General features: G+C 45.5%; 1 pseudogene; it reads right to left on the reverse strand.

The window, feature by feature from the left end:
* Positions 1-439: 439 nt before the first annotated feature.
* LOC118260756 (zinc finger CCCH domain-containing protein 11A-like) lies at positions 440-8,632 on the reverse strand (annotated as a pseudogene).
* Between the last annotated feature and the right edge of the window lie 15,049 nt (positions 8,633-23,681).

Raw genomic sequence — 23,681 nt, forward strand, 5'->3', positions numbered from 1 at the left:
GGATTTGGGTATCAACTGTCCGAGAAATCAGAACACCGAAGCTTCACAATGTGCCCAACATTGAGTTGTGCCAAGGGGGGAGGAAGGAAGAAGCTTTACGTTTAAGCCTTCAGAGCATCGCTCAGTCACTACATCAATTCACAGCCACCACAGCGTGCCGATGCACATCTTTCTGTGCCAAAAGGAAGAAGTGCTTTGTCCTCTTGATATCCAAGGTAGCCACCTATAGTTACAGAACGGATGCACAAGACCTTAACTCTGACCAGCAGGGAAACTTAGGACAACTGAGTGCAGCTCCTGCCAATTTCTACCAGTTCAAACTGTGCTTTAAGTCTCATTGCAAAGCCTCAGTTAGGAAAAGGATCACCTCGGGGTATCCAACAAGAAGAAGAGTTTTAATTTATTTATTTTTTTTAAATATACCCTAGGACTCTGCAGTTCAATCGTCAATCATCTTGGAAAGTTCAAGGAGGAGGTCATCCTCCTCCTTCCCTGGCTCCAAGTCGAGTTCGGCTTCCAGGATGCCGTCTGAGAGTTCCCAAAGGAGCATCTCAAAATCCTCGTCTACAGATAAGGGCGCGTTGCCTGGGGAACTCAGCCGGCGTGTCCTTGCTTCTTCTAGCTGGGAAGAAGCTGAAGTCGAGCTTGACAACTCCATCGGCTCCACAGATTCTGCCTGGCTTCCAAGATGTGCTTCAGGTCTTGGGAGAGCAAGGAAGAGAACAAGCAGTATAGGCCATTTCTTAACGGGAAATCCCTTTTCTGCAAACCGGCTCTTAAAACCGTAGCCAACCCCTCCTGCACTTCAATCTTACACAGGGATTGTTCTTCAATTAACCCAGGGCTACATTTAGAGCCCAATATATTAGCAGGTACATTTCTCAGTTTGGGGCTTTGTCTGTGAAGCCACAGCACCTGGAGTCTAGCAAAGATGGTTCAATTTTTGTAGCAAGAGCCACTTTGCCACCTTTATTAATTTTCCTGGAAAAATGTTAAGAAGTCTCTATCTGCAAACATCCGTTTACTAAGTTAGTCATTTTTCCCATGGCACACTCAGCAGAGTTTGCTCCCCAGTACAGGAAGCTGATCTGCACCCGTCACTTCCCTCTGCTCTCCCTGCAGTCTTGTCACCTTGTAGGTTTGTTCGGGTGGCATTCTTGAGGACCAAAAGGCAGAGGACACTACTCATCATTTATCACCTCACAAGAAGTAGAAGAACTTCACCTCATCCTCATTTAGGTATTCAGACAGACCAAGAAGTCACTGGAAAGCTGTACTGACTTGCAGCATTTAAAGAAAGTAAGTCTAATTAAGCATTCCTGCTAGCTGCTAGAAAGTGATTTCACGGGACTTATTCCTCTGATGGATTTGGGCTTTAATTATCTCAGAACCCTCATTTTTTCCCCACATGTGACAGAACTTAGGTTTCACTGGGGATATACACCGATTAAGAAAAAGAACAAGTTGTGGTCATCACCTGTTTTGGGGATTTTCTTCAAGTCTGGTGGCTGGGACGTGCTCCAGCACGGCTGGAACAGCCTAGAAAGCAGCAAAACAGTATTTATGACCCATGGGTAAAAGATTCCTTAATAGCTTTTTCCTCCATGCTGCTTCTCCTCTGGCAGCGCGGAGCCTTAGCCAAAATACAAAACCAAGGTGCTCCTGAAGAAAGTTACTATTCACTTGGAGGTTACTGATGCTCTTGTGTCTTTTAAGAACACAGCATTAATGGACAAAATCCTCCACACCAGAGAAATCACAGAATCACAGAGTACTGAGTAAATAGTGCCATTAATCTAATAAATATGGAAGGGTACTACAAGAATTCTGTAGGCAGCTACTGGATTTCAAAGGAAACAGAAGGCCTGTAGAACATTGGAGTTTGCCATCTTTTCTCCTGGAGGAGGGTATAAATTTTACAAGGGATCCATTTCGGCATTAACCCGTCCTTACCATAGCTGCTTTTTTGGCTGGAGGTCCCATTGTGTCAGTATCAAAGGCAGTCCGGGGTTTCACAGCTGCTCCAGGCAGAGGGAAAACTCCCAGGTGCCTTATGTTTCAGTGCCTTCTTCTTGGGGGAAGCGACTTTCCCATCCCAAGGCTTCGCAACCATGTTAAAGTTGGCTAGAGTAAAAGGAAGAGAGAACTGATAGAGTCTTGCTCTGGGTCCTTGTTTTCTTTGTCTATTTCCTCGTGTCCCATGAGACCCAGAGAAAGGCTACAATGTGCAATCCGTGCAGCCTTTAAGCCCTCCTTAGCTCCCTCACACAATCTCATTTTACAAAGTTGATATAATCTTAACAACGAGGCCTTTGATCCTCTGTCATTTTGGACAGAAACTGGCCCCCCACATTAAGACGTTGAGGCATGCTTTACAAACACATACACGTGTCAAGTTAAGCAACACATGCCAAAGAGGAAGGTGGAACTCAACACAGGGAGGACTCCATACCATAAACAGATGGCAGAAAAAACCAGAATACCAAAATTAGACTAAAAAGCCCCTCAATCAGTTAATTTTCTAGTGGGAAATACAGAACACCATCACGTAATTAATGAAAACAGACATGGTTGCATATTCTGGCTCTTCCTTGCCTTTGAACTTTGTAGCCTTAAACTCTTTTATCCTCTGCATTGAGGGAAAAGCGAGGCAGATCCTGAGCAAACGGAACTTGCTCAATATGGGAAGCACCTCACCGGGGCAGGTATTCAAGCATCTGATTACCTGTTAGCTTTGTGTTCCCTAACCATTTCTGCCCTGCTGAGGCAGGTCCAGCTTGTGCTGGGGGAGCTGGCACATTTCCTCCACTCTGCTGCATCCGCAGAGCTTTCTCGCGCTTTAGTTCTTCCAAGGTTTTAACACGCACTTCTCCTTCTGCCTTGACTTTACCTGCCGGCTCCTTCGACTGCACTTTGCTGGGCCCGAGAGTGAGCACACTCTGCTGCTTCTTGGGCTCACCCTGAATTTTTGCCCCTGCGCTGGGATCTTCGGTTTTACCATGCCATTCAGCCTGGGCTTTGCCTTGAGTTTCTCGGCTCTGAAGAGCTCTCTCACGACGGATTTCCTCCAGTGTTTTCACATGGATCTCTCCCTTTGGCTTAGCAGCCTTCCCTGTCATCATCAAGAAATGAGAAGCACCAACATTTCAAGAGAGTCCAACAATATTTCAAGTCTCCAAAATCTGTCACAGTACTAAGGAAAACTAATCCTGAGCGTTCCCAATTACGCCTCTTAGGACAATAGCCTGAACATTCTCCTCCTCCTCTGAGCCACTTGTATTTTGAAGACCAGCCCTATCCAGACAGAGTTGCTACACAGAAATGCTAGTTTACTTTATTACTTTTTCAGACTGCATTTCCAATTCCTGCTCCTGGCAGTGGTTCTATTCTAATTGTACACGATGGTTCACAGAAGCAGCTTAAAAACAAGGCACAAGTGGAAAATAAACACACACCTAGAGCCACATTTCTGATAGTGGCTGTCAGAAGAGCTTCAGCACTCAAGCAAGAGGAATCAGGTCTTTGTTTTCATTTCAATTAATTTTTAGGGCTGTATGAAAACGGTCTAAGTTCACGGGAAGGAAGAAGGAGAAAGTATATTTAATAGCCAGTTGTTACCTTTCGCAGTACTAGTCTGTTGAAAAGGTAATCCTAGTCTCTCCTTCACAGACTTGGCAACTTGAACTGCAAAACAGAAAAAGAACAAATTAGGGAGGCTGCATAAACGTCAACTTTGTGTTCACATCTGAAAACAAGACAGGAAAGGTAACTTTGAGTCCCAGTGATTAAGACCTCAGCCACCATGCAAAAAGAAACATCACAGGAAAAGGACAAACAGAAAGCCTAAATACAAAACCCGGGAATCAAATCCAGATGCCTATTTAGGAGCTGTACCTCTCTTCGGGGCTTTGTCAGCATTTCCCGGCTCCACCTTCTTCCCCAGCCTTTCAGCAAGGCTGCGCTTCACTGGAAGGGCGCTTACGTCAGCTTCAGACAGAGAAAACCAGGAATATTTTAAGAACATTTCTTTGCAGGAAGATTTGAGAACAGTCAACCACAAGCTTCTATTTTTCAAGCATATTTTCACAAAATTGCCTTTCAGCTGCTAAATGGTTTTGGTTTTTTTTTTCTGCCATTTCTGCAGTCAACGCAGATCTCCACTGCAATGCATTTTCCTCTCATACGTCAAAAATACTCTTTAATGCAGTCCTATATAGGAGGCGGCACCTAAATAACAGCTCATAAAAAGTTCTTACCCACGGAGGCTTTCCGTTTTCCTTGTTTCTCAGCGAGATCTAGTCGAACCACAGGTTCCTCCCCTAAAACAAAAGTAAAAGTTTTCTATTTCATAGAAACCAGTAGCCATTAGAAATATTATACTGTTAGCCCATGTCCAACAAAACCCAGTAAGACACTGTTTTGACAGCTAAACCACACAAACTCCTATTTCAACTCTGATTAACTTAGAAAAAGTATTGATAGTCTCAGTGTTTGCTTCAAATTCCAGCTGAGATAGTAGAGAATGAATCTGAGTCTGCTTGACAGCTATACTTTGTGCAGAACAAAGCTGCATAAGCAAGCAGAATGTTATTAGGTACAAATGCTGAGAAATATACCTTTCTAAGGTGAATGTCTATGAGTAAAAGTACTTCTTCACTTTTCCCTTTAAAAGGGATTTGCACAACTCTAAACAATAGCATTTATACACAGACTCCTATCACACTCCTGTCCACACCTGCCACTGTCAGCCTCTTTAAAGCTTCAGAAATTGCTTCTTACATAGCCCTGTCTTCTAGAGCTCTTTCTTCTGGTTACTCTCCTGTTTTTCAGTTATCCCCCTCTTTGCATACTGACACCTTTTTTTCTTTCTCCTGCTACTGCACTTAACCTGAGCACCAAAGCTTTCCAGCACAACCAGGGACTTTAGCATAAAAGCATGTTTTGAACAGAAGAAGGCAGCACCAGCAGGCTAACATGGGGGAATTGTCTTCATTCTTGCTTAACCTTCCAGTTTAGGAGTAATGAAATCAAAACAAAAGCATTAATTATTACCTTCCTCTGTAGACAGTGTCATAGTTCTCACCACTGTCCGGACATTTTCCTTTTCCGGAGCAGCAAAAATCATAGAATCGACGGGAGGAAGAGAAGATCTTGAAGGACCTTCTGTTCAGAGCAAGCAAAACAGAAGGAAGTTTACCAAACATAAAAAACTATCACAAAGAACAAAAAACTTAAATTATTCAGTACTGTCAAACATACAGAGACCAGAGCACGTAAATAAGAGAGGTGACTAATTTGCCTCCGGTTGCCCTTGGACTTCCCATCTAGAATACCAGCTGGCTGAGAATCAGGTTGCTCGATGCCCCCAGCTAAAAATGGAAGTCTATCCCTCAAGCAGCTCCCAGCTACCATCACCTGCCATTCCGAAGCCAATAAAATTTCACTTCTTTGGCAAATAGTTGTATTCACCAAAGCATAGCCAGCTACCCGGTATTACTGGAAGAATTTTTTTTTAAAAAAAGAACATCAAACAGGATGAAGGTGAACAGGGTAAGAAAGTAGGGAATCTTAACTCACCACCGTGTCTCTTAGTTTTTTCCTTCATTTTCTGCCATTTGATTTCTTCAAGTGTTTTTATTCCAAAATTCAGACCGTCCTCTGAAAACAGAAAACAGTTAATGAGACTAAGGCTTAGAGGCGCTCACTGAGGACCACAGATCCTCAGGCTTCTTAGTGCTCAGGAACTTTCAGAAGCATTTAGAATAAACCCTGTCAACACTCCTCACAAGTGGAAGAACCATAGAATCAATGGCATTTTGCCCCTCCTTTCCCCTTCAGGGTAAAAATTGTAGTTTTAATTTTAATCCATTTACATGATATTAGATCCCTCTAGCGTTAGAGATGGCTTTCAACAGTGGTTGCAAGGCTGCACGTGCAGCCATTTAACTCCATGCTGTGGCCCTGTTTTGTTCTCCAAAAGTAAAGAAAAGGCGTTCACCTTTCTGACCCAATGGGCACATGATGCTATTAGGTAGAAATGAGATCATGGAAATAATCGAGTCCATTCAGCACCCCTACATTCTGTTGTGTTTTTACGCCACACTGCTTTCGAGTTAATTGTCAAGTTCTCCTTCCGATTTATCCTACCACAGGTGCCGGAATACCTTGTTTAGCAGTAGTAGCACTGGCTTTCCGAGGGAAATCACCCGTAATCCATTTTGGCCTTCCTCAGCTGGTTGCTGGACGGGAGTTTTACTTTCTTCTCCTTCCTCACAAAGCTGGTCTGAAGGGGAAAAATCTATTCAGCTATGCATAGACCGGATTGTTCGTGATTACGTAGCTCATGCAATGACACTTCAGTCCATGGTTCATATAAAAAAGCTTTTTTTTTTTTTTTTAATACAGCTACACTGACCTGATGAACTCGTAAGTGGACTACCCTAGGACAAAACATCTGGGACTCTAGATTCTCTCTGCAGCTTTAACTACTACACAACATATTACTCTTCAGAGAGACAGAAAAAAAGGAATTTCCTTCCTAGTTTCACACAGAGCTTTACACGACAGACCAGCTAAAGCCAAGAGTGGTTCTAAGCTTTCCTCCAACATTTCAGGTTCTGTCCACTGACTGCCAGACAAAGCCACCACTGACCTGACCAGACTGCCTGCCCAATCGCTAGTCAGACCTCAGTCACCTGTGCTTTATACATTCATTTACAGCACAAATTCCTTCCAAGAACCAAAACATGCTCACCGTCATCATCTTCATCATCATCTGCAGCATTGATTACAACTGGAGGGTGTGGAGGGCTTGGGACAGTTTCAGAGTTTGCCACTTTCATCACCCCCCTTAGCTATGGAGAGGATTGGACTGGACAGAAAGTTTCTTTTGCTGCAGTGACATCTGAGCCACTTTCAAATCATCGTCCGCGGACTCAGGCGGACTTGGCAGTGGAGCTAGAGGAAGAGGAGGAGCATCAGTAATATGGCAGTTTAAAACTTTGACCACAATGCACGAAGGTGGTAGGTAAGGCAGATAACCCGCACAGACAATGAATTCAGCATCTCCTTTTGCCCATCCCGTCACTGTTTACACCGTGAACAATGACTTCCCTTCAAACAACAACACATCTCCCTACCACCCAGCAGAAGATGAAACAACAGAAAGCAAACTGCAAGGCAAATATCACACAAAGCAGAGAGAAGCTGAGCATGAAAGCAGAAAACAAATACCAGCAGTACACCAGCAGGACACTCGGTTTAGCTGACCACCTAGGACTGCACACCTTTTCCTGCACTCACAGATGAACGGTTGCCTGATGTCTCCTACAGGATTGGCACCCACTAAGTAATATTCAAAATTAATTCTTCAGTACTTAAAGAAAAAGGACCTAAACTCACTCTTGCTTGGTGGTAAGAAGACTCCATCGATGTAACGTCCCTTTGTGTGATGAAAAGCACAGTTGGCTTTCTGACAGCCTACTGGCTGGTTCTCCCAGTAGCACGGAATCTCACTGCGCTTTTTCTGAAGACACAAAGAAAGACAAGCTCGTGATAACATGCACCTAAGGGTTGCAAAGAGATGCACACTTCCAGATCATGACAGCGATAGGGCTGTCACAATACAGTGCTGAAACATCATTCCAAAGGTCAGTTTGTCACTTAAGTAGAGTATTTCCGGGCATATTCACAAAGTTTGCATAAGCTGTAACCACTAGGCACGTTTAGCTTTGTCATCATTCAGTTTGAGAAGACAGGCACTCTCAGACAGCAGTTTAGGGTGGGTTAAACTAATACACGTAGGCTTATACTAGGATTCTTCAGAGGGAAAAAGAACATCTTAAATTGCCTAGGTTAACTCTATCCAGAACTACTTCTTGGAGACTTTGTTCTTCTGCACCTTTAACTTGCCCCACTGCTTCCTACCCCAGGCAGCTACAACAGCATTATCTGAAGGACTGCGGGACACAAGACACCTGATAGATCATTCTCAAGCCTGCTCTCAGGAGGCTAGTACAGCCTGTTTATTACCCCCCTGCTCCAGCAGGTTTTAGCAGGCTATTTAGCGGTTATTCTGCATCTGTTGAGAAAATACTGTCGGCATCTAATAAAAGAAAATCTTGCTAAGACATACCGAAGGCACTGATTTTATTTCCCTCTCCTTCCTCCCACCCCCTCTCCTGGTAACAGAAACCTACGGCACTGAAAAATGCTTTTGTTGATTTATTTTGAGAACACATCTTTAGGCACTCACATCCATTTCCATGTGTCTGAATCGGCAGACATTCCTGAAACAACGACCCTCCTGCCACAGCGTGCACACCGTCTCGTTCCCCAGAGCAGCTTCGCAGTGGCGGAAGGAACAGTTGTCTCCCTGTAACCAAAAGGAAACCAACAAGGAAAATATAGGACAGCCTCAAAAACCTCCATGCTACTGCCTCACGTTGCTACCATTGAATTCAGAATCTAGCTGGTTATCAAGTTAACCAAAGACCAGTGTGCCTTCTCCTCCTACTCTACTCCTTCCTGAAAAAAATGGAAAAAAAAGAAAAGCAAAGAGAAAGAAACCCAGCAATACCTTGGTACAGGTAGAATAGAAATAGAAGTAGCAATCGTCTCCTTGTTTAGACATGCTGACAAGTTCTGATAACAAGCTCGGGTTCTCTCCACAGGGACTTCCTCTGCTCTTGGAGAGAGCTGTCTTCACCCTTGCTTGGGCTGAAAGTCTTCTACTGGCTTGTGATCAGTGAAATCTTCTTTTTAAAAGTAACCCTAAAGAAAGTACCAACAAGTGAAAAATAATGAGTAACAAGCATTTCTCCAGTTTTCTTCTGTTAATCAAATTAGTCTCTTGAGAAGAGCAATGCCTTGAAATCAGCTGTTACATGAACTAACACAATATTAAATTAAAGTTCTGTAAAGCTGCCAGGAGCTTTGTCAGCAAGCGTTCTCTTCCACGTCCTCAATAATATGACTTGGAGCACACCTGGAAGCCTGAAAATGGAGTCACTTCTTAAAAACCCACCTGATCATACATGCAAGGCAATGATCAACTATGGCTACAAATAACTTCTACAGAACGCAGTATGACGCATTAAATAGCATGTTCCAGTCACTGTGGGTCTTCAAGTTCACCCACCTGGACAACCTCAGCAAAGTTATCGATCTTCAAAGACTTCCAGTTAACTTCTCCTGTAGGCCGAACCAACACTGAATCCGTGAAGTAATAATAAAGGGGTAGGAAGAATTTTCCTCCTCACTTTGCCAAGGGAACCTCTCATCCACAATTCAAACATAGGATGTGCTTTTAAACAGCTTATAACTAATGGAGGAAGCAAGTCCATTTGAACACTCTCTCAGACTGGAGACAGCCAGGGTTAGTTAGCTCTTCAAAAAAAAAAGCCAAAAAACAAAACGAAACAAAACAAAACAAAAACAACAAAAAAATACTGTGCATTTAGAGATGAACTCGTGATTCAAAGTGGCTGCAAAAATGAAGATCCATCTTCCACAGCCGGACACTTTAACTTTTTTTCTTTTTTAATTTAAAATTCAGTATGTTCCAATCTCTGGTCTTCAACATTTCTTCACCTATTAAGAAAACACAAAAACCTTTCCCCGTCTTTACTACCTGTACAGCAAAAAACACACCAGTGCATATAAATACACAAATGTGCATAGGCATACAGATGTGTTTAGACACACACGAGGAGTGAGTGATAGAAAGTTAGCGAGAGCGACAGTGGAAATCAGAATTTTTGCCTTTTTGACACAGAGAGCGTGTGAAAAATCTCTCATTTTGAAGGAACTAGAAAAAAATGGAGGATCTACAATATATTTTGATGAGTATGCCTTCGAGGCCAATGCTTTATAACATGAGTGATCTGGGGGCCAGCACACAAATATGCATACATATGTACACGCATACAGGATCAACATATCTAGACACACAAGCGTGCACAGGATATGTTGTATGATATCCATATCGAGAACAACTCGTAGCCCTGATCAGACACGTAGAGTTGCAATCAATTAACAGCAGGAAGACAGCAGATCAAGGATACAGCAAGCTTGGAGAGGCAGGGGAACACTCACTTTGCCAGTGGCACGGCTGCATGATACCAAGAATTTTGCATTAGCTTGATGTTTTGGAAGCAATTTGTTTTCTTTCTGCGCTGGAGCAAATACCACAGGTTTGCCATCACGTGCTGTTCCCTAATCCATATATCCATCATCATCCATTGCTGCAAGATCATGAAAGGTTAGAAAAGATGACTTAGGTCCAATTTAACAGCCAATGATTTTTCGATGACCAGAGCTGCAACAGATTTTATTTAGCCACAAGCAGTTTTTTTTTCTGATGTGAAGTCAGATATTTTGATTTTTTTTTTTTAAGACACTAAATGTCATAAAACCTGCAACCAGACCAGACAAAGTTCAAATGAGAGTGATTCTGAATCCTTTCATTAAAATGCTGCACGTTTCTGTGCAAATTATTTCTGACTCTTCTGGACAAAAGTGGATGAAATAGCTCTTACAAATTAATCATCAATGGTTGGAACCTTTTACTCACACAAACACTAGAATTTTCCAGGAAGTATTATTTTGGCAGGGAATTTTCCCAAATCTAAAATAAAGAGAGGAAAAGTTGGGTTCTCATATTAGTTATTGGTTTTGAAGAAAAACAGTAGTTAAGCGCAAGGTTTCCTTCTCTTCTTTAGTATTGATTAGGAATCGTCACTTCTGACCTGTAGCACCTTCAGAAACACACTTAGTGCCATGCAGGTTCCTCTGCATCTACTTCTAAAAATTACTGGTGCTCCTTAGCATGCAAGTTGGACTTGAAATATTTTCCAGATTTAGCTCTTTCGAATGCCCAAGGAGCTCATCATTTTGCTTGTTGCCTTCCATTTTCCTGAACAGACAGAACGCTGTTCAGGATATGAATGGATCTGGTCTAAGCAATGGGAAGAAAGCAAGAACCAAGGATACCTCACAGCCCTAAATGCCATAAAAGCAGTCTCATTTGAAAAAAGATCTCAAAAGCTTTTTTTTTTTTAAACTGACATCTGCAGACATGGCAATCCAAGTGCTGAATAGAAACCAACTGAACTAGCCCCTGAAAGCCTCAGTAAAAATGAGTAACTCTGGTGCAGCTCAGCAGGTCTGTAATAGAAGTTGTCAAGATTTTTAGATTTCTTTTTTCTCCAGGGTGCTAGGAAAGTTTCTGCATTACAAGATTTTGAACTCTTTTTGTACAAAAGAATTACAGATGCACTACAGTCACGGTAGCTGGGCGTCTGGAAATACATGCCAACAAGTGTCATAAACTTTGCCTTTGCTGAAGGAAGACAAATCGTACAAAGAAAATCTGTCTAGTTTGTTTTACAGGCTTGTCTTCCTCAGTATGGAACAAACTGACCTCCCTGCTCTAACTTTCCAGTTGGCTATTCTGCCTTTGTCCTGGAGAGAAGAGCAAGAAGGGAACAAAATATTTTTGCACTCCAAAAAATGCATTAGAGAAGGATTATCACACCTACCTAAGGGTAATTTCTTGTTTCTTTATAAAGCACAAAGTAGTTCTCTTGGACAGTCTCTGTTGCTGGCCTGTTTTGTGCCTTCCAGTTAAAATAAAGATATTAAAGATGCTTTACCCCGTTTTTTTTTTTTTTTAGAACAGTGTAAGCGGACAGTCGGATGACAAGCAAGAAAGAACACCATAAACTCCTTGTTCTGACCCTGCTTTTTAATCACCCATCACCCTGGCTGCAAAACAGTCTCCGCTGATTTCCTGCTTGTTAAAGCACCCCACAGGCTGAAAGTGTTGTGTGCTAGGTGTCAAATTATATTGAACGGTGCATAGGTAAACCATTCATCTTCCCATGGTCGAAGCACAGAACAGCCTCCTGCTAACACAGCTCATCCTTGCTGCCATGAGAAACCTCATCACCTGTAGGAAAACCTAAAGCTAAGAATTCCAAAGCAAAAGCAGAAAATACACGGTTTGTACTCTTTAGAGATGAGTGAATTCTAGCTGTTAAATGCTGCCTACATCTGCCCTGAGAGCGCATTCTGAGGCTGGAGGGAAGGACACTCGATACCCACTGACAGCAAGACAGCAAAGATGCCAGCCAAGAAGGCAAAGGTTAAAGCTGAACGCTGCCTCAGCCTCCTCCACCAGCGAGTTGGGGGTCACCTTTCACCGTGATCTCTGAGACTCAGAGCCACGAGTTACCACAGCCGCAAGGTACAGCTGCTCCTTGCTGGCCCAAGCAACTCTATTTGAAGACGTGCCACTTCAGGGACCTGGATTGTGACAACTCAAGATCAAATCAATCTGCTCCTGAAAGCGCAGATTGTCCTGGTGTTTCTGTAGCTGTCAAAGAACAATCCTGAACTGAGGCACTCATCTGATCAGACAGTGCCTTCAGCACAGATTTCTCTTTAGCTTGACACATCCATAGGAAGAGGAAGCAATTCTTCAAAGCAACCTCTCAAGCAGGGATCTAATAAGGTGGCCAAGACCATGTGCTCACATCTGAGCATGCCACTCTGCAGAGAATCAGTTTCAAGCCTAAGATGTTTCGCCCATCTGTCCCAGAGCGACAGTGACAACCTTTACTCTGAAAGTCTGTGTTCTGCAAAGCCACGAGGTGACCAAAGACTCGACTGAGCAGTCTCCCCCAGCCACGAATGTCACAACCACGAGACATCTGGGACCACTGGAACGAGCTGCAAATAGCCCCGTTCTCCCTCCCAGGAAGAGCTGCTCCATCTGCTGCTGTTCTAAAGAGCCCTTAACATATAAAAGGAAGAGAGAGCTCCACAGAGCGGCTATTTCCTGCTTCCAGAGATCCTGCGCAAGACGGTTCTTGTGCTGCAGTTCCTGAAGAATTTAATGTGCATTAGCAGAACGAGAAAGTAACTCTTAAGCAACTGCTAACCTGTTCTCAGTGCTCACAAGGCCCAAATCACTAATTTTACAATATATAGAAACCATGGCAGCTGGCACCTAGCACTGCACACGTTGGCAGTGTCGTCAGGAGCTAGAAAGTCAGGGGTGAGGGGATTAAGGGAAAACCACACATCAATTTAGTAACTTGGCTCTCGTAGGATACTTCCTACTGCAGGAGGTTTAGCAAAGCCACTCAGAGGGACCTGCTGGTTACTTAAAATTGGACTTCTGCTGGAGCAGTCAGAAGGCAGCAGAGTATCAGTAGATATCCAATGGGCATCACTGTTAATTAGCCTGGGGCAGGTTCAGGGTCCACGTATCAATGGTTGTGTGTGTTTTACTTCACTTTCTCCAAACCTGTGAAAAAAAATGTCTTATACAGCACTGTACAGTCACACGTTATAGATGGGAACCAACTGCATACTGCCAGTCTGTATCAACTTCCAATAAGACAGTGTTGGGAAAAGGTGTGCCTTCAATGGTCAGGAGCACAATAGCTCTGGTGATGTGTTATTTAAGTGCACTCTTACAGCTGAGTTTCTTCCTAGCAGTATGTAGTTGAGAGTGTCCGAGTTTCCCAGGTAAGATTTATGTTTTCTCCTACCAAGCACCAGCTCAGTATGCAATGCTGTGTTAATAACACCCAAGCATGTAGATGTTAAACTGTAACTGCTTTGAAACCTAGTTGTTGCTAAGAAAAGAGCTCAATACACCACCTTCACAGGGCAAAAAGTCACATGGAAGAGCAGAAAAACCCAGAAGTGCTTCCTGAACTTCACGTTCCCAACAGCACCATCGCATTTAGATCCTGGCCTGGCATCCAGGATGCACGCTCTGCAAGCACTGCTGCGATGTGGAAGTGCCAAGGCAGGTTTTTGGCCTGCCCTCACTAAAACACTTTTTTTTTTTAATTTTATTTTTGCAAACAATACAAAGAGTGTGCCAGGTGTGCTGTAATGCCAGTGTGCCAAGAGGATATCCAAACAACAGAGGCGTTTGTCCTACTTTCTGGCATGAAAACACTTTTACAGCATTCTTTTCACGAAGAAAGCCCTCTCTGTCTTCTCCAATGCTCCAGGACCTGCTGCAGCTGCAGCGGCTGCGCTGGTACAACCCGCAGCTTTGACAAATCTTTTCAACAGTTCTGCTTTACCTCGTGTTGTGGTTTAGCCCGGCTGGCAGCCAAACACCACACAGCCGTTCGCTCACCCTCCCCCCTCCCTCTCCAGGATGGGGGAGAGAAACGGGAAAGTGAAGCCTGTGAGTTGAGATAAAGACAGTTTATTAAGACAGGAAAATTAATAACAATAATAATAATAATATAATAGTAATAATGTGTACAAAATAAGTGATGCACAATGCAATTGCTCACCACCCGTTGACCGATGCCCAGCCTATCCCCCGAGCAGCCGGCCCCCCCATCCCGGCTAGCCACCCCTATATATTGTTCAGCATGACGTCAGATGGTATAATACCCCTTTGGCCAGTTTGGGTCAGCTGTCCTGGGTCTGTCCCCTCCCAGCTCCTGCTGCACCCCCAGCCTGCTCGCTAGCAGGACAGAGCAAGAAGCTGAAAAGTCCTTGGCTTGGTGTAAGCATTGCTCTACAACAATTAAAACATCAGCATGTTATCAGCGCTCTTCTCATCCTAATCCAAAACATAACACCCTGCCAGCTACTAGGAGGAAAATTAACTCTGTCCTACCTGAAACCAGGACAGATATCCACCCCTTATTCCATACCATTTATGTCATGCTCAGGTTACACTCTTTCCAATACCTTCTAATTAGTCACCATTTTCATCTATGATATATAGCAACCATGGTAGTGATGACATACAGTGTTATATGATAATTAACATACTACAATTCAACTCATGGGCTATTCTCACCCAGTATTAGGTCCCCTTGAGGTACACACCGAACCTCCCCATTCTTTTGCATTACCCACCAAGTGCATCCAGGTCCCTGGCAAAAGCAATCCCACGAATGGGCTTGCCTTTTCCTGAGGCAGGAGTAGCCCAGACTGTCTTACCCAGCATGTTTCTTACGTGCACTACAGGAACTTTATCCCCTTCTACAGTGCGTAACAGGTTTGATTGGGCAGGTCCAGCTCGGTTGGCAGATCCTCTAGTATTGACTAACCAGGTGGCCTTTGCCAAATGTGTTTCCCAATTTTTGAATGTCCCAGCACCCATCGCTTTCAGTGTAGTCTTTAACAGTCCATTGTATCGTTCAACTTTCCCGGAGGCTGGTGCATGATAAGGGATGTGATACACCCACTCAATACCATGTTCTTTGGCCCAAGTTGTTTCGGAAAAACAACTTGTTTTTCAACAAGGAGTTCAACAACAAGGAAAAACCTTGTTGCCAAGGTTGTTTCGGAAATGAGTCCCATTGTCTGACTCAATTCTTTCTGGGGTGCCATGTCGCCATAGGACTTGCTTTTCAAGGCCCAGGATAGTGTTCCGGCGGTGGCATGGGGCACAGGATATGTTTCCAGCCATCCAGTGGTTGCTTCCACCATTGCAAGTACGTGGCGCTTGCCGTTGCGGGTTTGGGGGAGTGTGATGTAATCAATCTGCCAGGCCTCTCCATATTTGTATTTCAGCCATCGTCCTCCATACCAGAGAGGCTTTGACCGTTTGGCTTGTTTAATTGCAGCACATGTTTCACAATCATGAATAACCTGTGCTATAGTGTCCATGGTCAGGTCCACCCCTCGGTCACGAGCCCATCTGTATGTTGCATCTCTACCTTGATGGCCTGAGGTGTCATGGGCCCATCGGGCTATAAATAATTCACCTTTATGTTGCCAGTCCAGGTCCACCTGAGCCATTTCAATCTTAGCAGCCTGATCCACCTGCTGGTTGTTTTGATGTTCTTCAGTAGCCCGATTCTTGGGCACATGGGCATCTACATGGCGTACCTTTACAACCAGGTTCTCTACCCGGGCAGCAATATCTTGCCACATGCAGCAGCCCAGATGGGTTTGCCCCGGTGTTCCCAGTTGTTCTGCTTCCATTGCTGTAGCCACCCCCACAGGGCATTTGCTACCATCCATGAATCAGTATAGAGATAGAGAACTGGCCACTTTTCTCGTTCAGCAATATCTAAGGCCAGCTGAACGGCTTTCACTTCTGCAAACTGACTCGATTCACCTTCTCCCTCAGCAGCTTCTGCAACTCGTCGTGTAGGACTCCATACAGCAGCTTTCCATCTCCGATGCTTTCCCACCATACGACAGGACCCATCAGTGAACAGGGCATATTTCTTCTCATTTTCTGGTAGCTTGTTGTACAGTGGGGCTTCTTCAGCACGGACCACCTCCTCCTCTGCTGATATCCCAAAGTACTTGCCTTCTGGCCAGTCCATAATCACTTCCAGGATTCCTGGGCGACTGGGGTTTCCTATTCGAGCCCGCTGAGTAGTCAGTGCAACCCACTTGCTCCATGTAGCATCAGTTGCATGATGTGTAGAGGGGACCCTTCCTTTGAACATCCAACCCAGTACCGGCAGTCGGGGTGCCAGAAGGAGCTGCGCTTCAGTACCGACCACTTCCGAAGCAGATCGAACTCCCTCATATGCTGCCAATGTGCTGGCCCATGTTGATGGTGCATTCTGTACAAACTTCCACCACATGGGTCGAGTACACTGGACTTCATCTGGATCTGTGGATGTTTGTGCATCGTCTAGGTCCATATAAATTACTTCCCGTACGGCTAATTCCCTCAGGTACTGGATTCCCTTCTCCATGGTGGTCCACTTGACTGGTAGACATACAAGTTCTTCCTTGTAGGGATACCTTCCCTTCACAGCTAACAGGAGACGCCTCCAGAGGCTGTGAGATCGTGTTCCATCTCCAATTGCTTTATCAATGCTTGCATCTCTAGCAAGGGATCCCAACCGCTTGGCTTCCCTGCCCTCTAATTCCACACCATTGGCTCCAGTGTCCCAGCACCGGAGCAGCCAGGTGACAAGCTGTTCACCTATACAGCGACCAAAATCTTTTCGCACATCTCGTAGCTCACGCTGGTATAGGGTTCGGGTAGTTACTGTTGATTGTCTGACATCCTCATCCTCATCTTCATCCTCCTGCACACTTGATGGCCCAGCCTCGTCTTCTCCACGCCCAGACTTAGCAGAAGACTTTCTGCGTTCTAAACTACCTGAGTCTCTATACCATTTTTTCACCTTTTCTACAGGGGCAACTTGCACTGCTACAGCTCGCCTCTCCGACCCAGCCACAGGGTCTGCCACAGGGGTTGGAATACCCTCTGCAGGGGCAACTTGCACTGCTACAGTTCGTTTCTCCGACCCAGCCACAGGGCCTGCCACAGGGGTTGGAGTACCCTCTGCAGGGGCAACTTGCACTGCTACAGTTCGTTTCTCTGACCCAGCCACAGGAGTGGGAACGGCTGCGGGAGCTGGAACGGCTGTGGGTGCCGGGACGGCTGCGGGAGCTGGAGCTGGAACGGCTGTGGGAGCTGTCCTGGGTCTGTCTCCTCCCAGCTCCTGCTGCACCCCCAGCCTGCTCGCTAGCAGGACAGAGCGAGAAGCTGAAGAGTCCTTGGCTTGGTGTAAGCATTGCTCTACAACAATTAAAACATCAGCATGTTATCAGCGCTCTTCTCATCCTAATCCAAAACATAACACCCTGCCAGCTACTAGGAGGAAAATTAACTCTGTCCTACCTGAAACCAGGAAACCTCGGTACAGTTGAGGTCACTCCTCTTCCTCTTCCAGCTGAGCAAGTAGCTTGCGGGCTCTGCCACACGCTCGGTGCAGAAGCCAAAGCTGGGAACACAGCAGTCAAACTCTCACTACTAACGAAGCCACCAGGGCAGAGGGCTGACATAGACCCACCAGAGGCGAACCGTACCCGCTCTCCCTCCTGCCTGCGAGGCTTGCCGCAGCAGCCCCGACCCGAAGCGCTCACAGTGCTTTGCTTGGTGATGTCACCCATGAGTCAAGAGTCCCCACATGAGCATCTGCCTTGCCACTCTTTAGTGTTGGTGTTGGTTTTTGTTTTGCCTTTTTTTTTTTGAAACATATGCAGGTTCTGGTAAACCTTCAGGTAAACCACAGATCAATAGGGAAGAAGTCCCACACGAGGGAAGGCCGTGCTTTCCTTCCAGGCAATGGCGCATGCTTTAACATGCTGCATTCGACAAAGAAGCTCTCTCCATTTTGCGCAGTGGCAACAGGCACGACTGCAACACACGCACGTGTAGGCAGCACCTGCAGGTCCCAAACCCTTAACCAATTTTTAGATAGCACCAATTTCTTCTGTAGTGGCTTTCCCTTAATCCATAACCCCTTTTTTCCTTTATTTATATCGGGTGGCTCTCCTCCATTGCTCTCTCTGTCATTTTCCTCCCCAGTGTCTGAGCAGGCACTGGGAAGCGTTTCCAGAGGAAGGGTACTGCTGAAGCTACAACATTTACTCTCGGGGAAAGAAAAGAGAGTATGAAAAGAATACATACTTCCTTTCTTTTTCCTTTTTTTTTTTTTTTAAAAAAAAAAATCTCTGAAATCAATGCTGCGGCCTGGCAGCAAATAACTCTGGGAGTAATGATGATTCCTCATCCTCACTGTAACGTTCTAGTTAATCTCATAAAGAACCAATTTCCCCAGGCAGTGGCCATTTGAGATGGGAAGGGGCAGTAAGAGGAAGTTTTCCTTAGACTAGCTCTTTCCCCAGAACACCTCGCCATCCAGCAACAAATTCAATTCACCTGCTCCGCCTGATCAGTCAAACGTGCGTCCGACTCCAGCACACGCCACAGCGGTGGTCCTGACGTGGTTTGAGAATCACCTATCCGCAGAATATCTCGGCTTTGTACACTCAAATAACGCCGTAGTTTCGAAATAAGGCCCAGAGCTCACACTCCGAGTGCAGCCTAACAGCACCAGAGGGCCGGTAGGCTAAACATTCCCATCCTGGCAACAGTAAGCATCCCTTCTGCACTATCGTGAACATCAGCATAAGGAAACAGAGAGCTCCTCGAGCCAAGTTTTAAGAAACAAACACCAAGGTCACCCAAGCGGCTTGTTTTCAGCAAACTAAAGGAGAAATTAAGGTGACAACTGCGTGCCTCCAGAGTTAGTCAGATCCTGAAGGCAGTTCCTTTGGGAAACGGAGGAGCAGCGCGCCAGATGATGCCTACCTTACAGCGCACCCCTCAGAGGCACTGCTACGAAAGGAAGGCAGAAGGTTGGAACTCAAAAGAACTCGCAAGGCACCTGTTAAGGGGGAAGCTTTAATTTCCTCAGCAGAACCTCCCCCCTGAAGGCAGCCCAGGGACTCTTTGCTTCCCTCGGGAGACGGCAGGGACAGGGCAGGGTGGTGGGACGGAGGGACAGAGGGCCAGACGGATGGCCAGACGGCCCAAAAGGCCTGAGCAAGGGCTGAGGAGCGGCAGGGAAGGGCAGGGCGAGGGGAAGGGTGACCCTGGGCCTAACAGGGGACTGACCCCGGGCAGCAGCTCCCCGTCTCACAGGGCCCAGGGGGGGCTGCCTGTAACAGGAGATGCGGGCAGGTAAATTTTACAAGCACTGCATCACAAATACCCTGCAACACCTCAACTACTGACTGGGACAGCCTCCTTCCTCACCTCCTGAAAGCTCCAGCTGGCACACCAAGGACAAAATGAAAGGCAGATGTGGAGGACCTCGTAAGATACTAGTTCGTTCCCTATGTGCCCACTGCTGGTGACACGGAATGCCTCCTGTTCCCAAACGACATCGGCACGTTACATCTTTACTACATCTTTACTACATGCATTGGAACTCACCAACTTTAACACAACTTAAAATTACCAATCCCGGCAGCAGGCTGTACAGCTGAAGCTGCTTTAGCCAATCAAGTGTGTCATGATGCCCCTCAAAGCTTTCTTCCTGGGAACAGCTGCTGGGACACTCCTGACATATTATTTCTCTTAATGGCAGAACTGCACCGGGAAGGCCCCACAGCAAGACTCGTAGTTCTGTCTTCCCTTTCAGGAAAGGATCTCCCACCTTGAATTGATTAATTTTCATGATGATGAGACACAAATTCAAGTTTTGAAAAACTGAATGCTGATTAACAGATTTCTAGCACAGCCTGCGCATCAAAATTCATTTTCTCTCCATTCAGGTAATCTTAGTTTCTGAGTTACAGTTACAGTCAAAAAATTTTTTTCTTTTTTTTTGTGATCAGAAAAAGGAGGGGACTGGTTGTCCCAAGTCAGCCAGGGAACTTAACTGATCTTTGGTCGATGCACCAAGCAACTCAGCTCTCTTGGGGAAACTTAAATAGAACAGACAGATCTCCAAACGGATACAAAAAATAAATCCAATGATAAAAACCCAACCGACACATCCCATACCCCAGCTTATTGAACAGCACAAGGGTTTAATCTACAGGCTCTGTCCAAAGCAGCAAGAAGTGACAGATTTCATCCAAACCAGCTGCCCGCTCTCACTCTCTGATCTGGAGGTGTTATTTGACAAGCATGCCTATCAGTGACACTTGTAAACGCTGGGTTACTGCACCACAGCCCCAAATCCCTCACGGGCCCACTAAGATACTTTTACTGACTGATCCACAATAAACACTGCCAAAAAGATTCTCAACAAGTTAAACCCTGGTTAGAAAGAATCTGAGGAACCTGTCACTGCAGCAACTAAAGGGCTGCAATTGGATGCAAAATCTCCAACACCCTCCTTAGCACCCTGCTAGCTCAAGGACTGTGTGGGGCTTCCGTGCCCTGAACGAGAAAGTTCTCTGAACGAGAAACAGAAAGTATTTACAACAAATTCCAGAAGCGCTTTTCCTCTGCCAGCAGCAAATGCCTGAGGGCCCCTACAGCTTCACAAATCATAGCACAAAGAGCCTCAAGTTCCTCTAAAATTTCAGAAAAGAATTCAAAATAGATCTGCTGGGGAAAATGATCACTGGTGGCAGGGTACACAATACACCCGAGTCTCAGCTATCCTCCGCAGGGTCAGTGCCCACGCCCAAGTGTGATGCTGATGGCACCCGAACATTTGCTGGAGCAGGCAGCAGAGCCAGCAGCTCAGGGGAGCAATTTTAAAAACCAAGAGGCACTTAAACCAACCCTTAATTGACCCAGATACTGCAGAAGAGTCTCGACTACTCGCCCTGGAGTCCTACTCTCACCAGCAAAAAGCACCAACCAAAGCTTGGGGGAACTTTGCTACAGCACAAGAGAAGGGAGTGCGGGTAGCGTAGTCGTATCGCAGAGCTGCTGCTTTTCACCCCATTTTATCATCCCTGATAACTGAAAGTAAGGCTGGGTGGGCTGACCCCCCCTCCCCCCACCACTCCTGGCAGCATGTTTGGTCCACAACGCTAGAATAATTATTCTGCTCCCTCCTGCCCCTACAGCTTCATCACCTGAAAAGACTACAGTCAAAACGATGGCATACACAAATAAAAGCCAAGAGTTGACATAGTCACTCCGGGATTTGGGTATCAACTGTCCGAGAAATCAGAACACCGAAGCTTCACAATGTGCCCAACATTGAGTTGTGCCAAGGGGGGAGGAAGGAAGAAGCTTTACGTTTAAGCCTTCAGAGCATCGCTCAGTCACTACGTCAATTCACAGCCACCACAGCGTGCCGATGCACATCTTTCTGTGCCAAAAGAAACAAGTGCTTTGTCCTCTTGATATCCAAGGTAGCCACCTATAGTTACAGAACAGATGCACAAGACCTTAACTCTGACCAGCAGGGAAACTTAGGACAACTGAGTGCAGCTCCTGCCAATTTCTACCAGTTCAAACTGAGCTTTAAGTCTCATTGCAAAGCCTCAGGTAGAAAAAGGATCACCTCGGGGTATCCAACAAGAAGAAGAGTTTTAATTTATTTATTTTTTTTAAATATACCGTAGGACTCTGCAGTTCAATCGTCAATCATCTTGGAAAGTTCAAGGAGGAGGTCATCCTCATCCTTCTCTGGCTCCAAGTAGTTCGGCTTCCAGGATGCCGTCTGAGAGTTCCCAAAGGAGCATCTCAAAATCCTCGTCTACAGATAAGGGCGCGTTGCCTGGGGAACTCAGCCGGCGTGTCCTTGCTTCTTCTAGCTGGGAAGAAGCTGAAGTCGAGCTTGACAACTCCATCGGCTCCACAGATTCTGCCTGGCTTCCAAGATGTGCTTCAGGTCTTGGGAGAGCAAGGAAGAGAACAAGCAGTATAGGCCATTTCTTAACAGGGAAATCCCTTTTCTGCAAACCGGCTCTTAAAACCGTAGCCAACCCCTCCTGCACTTCAATCTTACACAGGGATTGTTCTTCAATTAACCCAGGGCTACATTTAGAGCCCAATATATTAGCAGGTACATTTCTCAGTTTGGGGCTTTGTCTGTGAAGCCACAGCACCTGGAGTCTAGCAAAGATGGTTCAATTTTTGTAGCAAGAGCCACTTTGCCACCTTTATTAATTTTCCTGGAAAAATGTTAAGAAGTCTCTCAAACATCCGTTTACTAAGTTAGTCATTTTTCCCATGGCACACTCAGCAGAGTTTGCTCCCCAGTACAGGAAGCTGATCTGCACCCGTCACTTCCCTCTGCTCTCCCTGCAGTCTTGTCACCTTGTAGGTTTGTTCGGGTGGCATTCTTGAGGACCAAAAGGCAGAGGACACTACTCATCATTTATCACCTCACAAGAAGTAGAAGAACTTCACCTCATCCTCATTTAGGTATTCAGACAGACCAAGAAGTCACTGGAAAGCTGTACTGACTTGCAGCATTTAAAGAAAGTAAGTCTAATTAAGCATTCCTGCTAGCTGCTAGAAAGTGATTTCACGGGACTTATTCCTCTGATGGATTTGGGCTTTAATTATCTCAGAACCCTCATTTTTTCCCCACATGTGACAGAACTTAGGTTTCACTGGGGATATACACCGATTAAGAAAAAGAACAAGTTGTGGTCATCACCTGTTTTGGGGATTTTCTTCAAGTCTGGTGGCTCATGCTCCAGCACAGGCTGGAACAGCCTAGAAAGCAGCAAAACAGTATTTATGACCCATGGGTAAAAGATTCCTTAATAGCTTTTTCCTCCATGCTGCTTCTCCTCTGGCAGCGCGGAGCCTTAGCCAAAATACAAAACCAAGGTGCTCCTGAAGAAAGTTACTATTCACTTGGAGGTTACTGATGCTCTTGTGTCTTTTAAGAACACAGCATTAATGGACAAAATCCTCCACACCAGAGAAATCACAGAATCACAGAGTACTGAGTAAATAGTGCCATTAATCTAATAAATATGGAAGGGTACTACAAGAATTCTGTAGGCAGCTACTGGATTTCAAAGGAAACAGAAGGCCTGTAGAACATTGGAGTTTGCCATCTTTTCTCCTGGAGGAGGGTATAAATTTTACAAGGGATCCATTTCTGCATTAGCCCCTGTCCTTACCATAGCTGCTTTTTTGGCTGGAGGTCCCATTGTGTCAGCATCAAAGGCAGTCCGGGGTCACAGCTGCTCCGGCAGAGGGAAAACTCCCAGGTGCCTCACGTTTCAGTGCCTTCTTCTTGGGGGAAGCGACTTTCCCATCCCAAGGCTTCGCAACCATGTTAAAGTTGGCTAGAGTAAAAGGAAGAGAGAACTGATAGAGTCTTGCTCTGGGTCCTTGTTTTCTTTGTCTGTTTATTTCCTCGTGTCCCATGAGACCCAGAGAAAGGCTACAATGTGCAATCCGTGCAGCCTTTAAGCCCTCCTTAGCTCCCTCA

Source organism: Cygnus atratus, unplaced genomic scaffold (assembly GCF_013377495.2).
Source record: "Cygnus atratus isolate AKBS03 ecotype Queensland, Australia unplaced genomic scaffold, CAtr_DNAZoo_HiC_assembly HiC_scaffold_113, whole genome shotgun sequence".
Classification (NCBI taxonomy): Eukaryota; Metazoa; Chordata; class Aves; order Anseriformes; family Anatidae; genus Cygnus; species Cygnus atratus.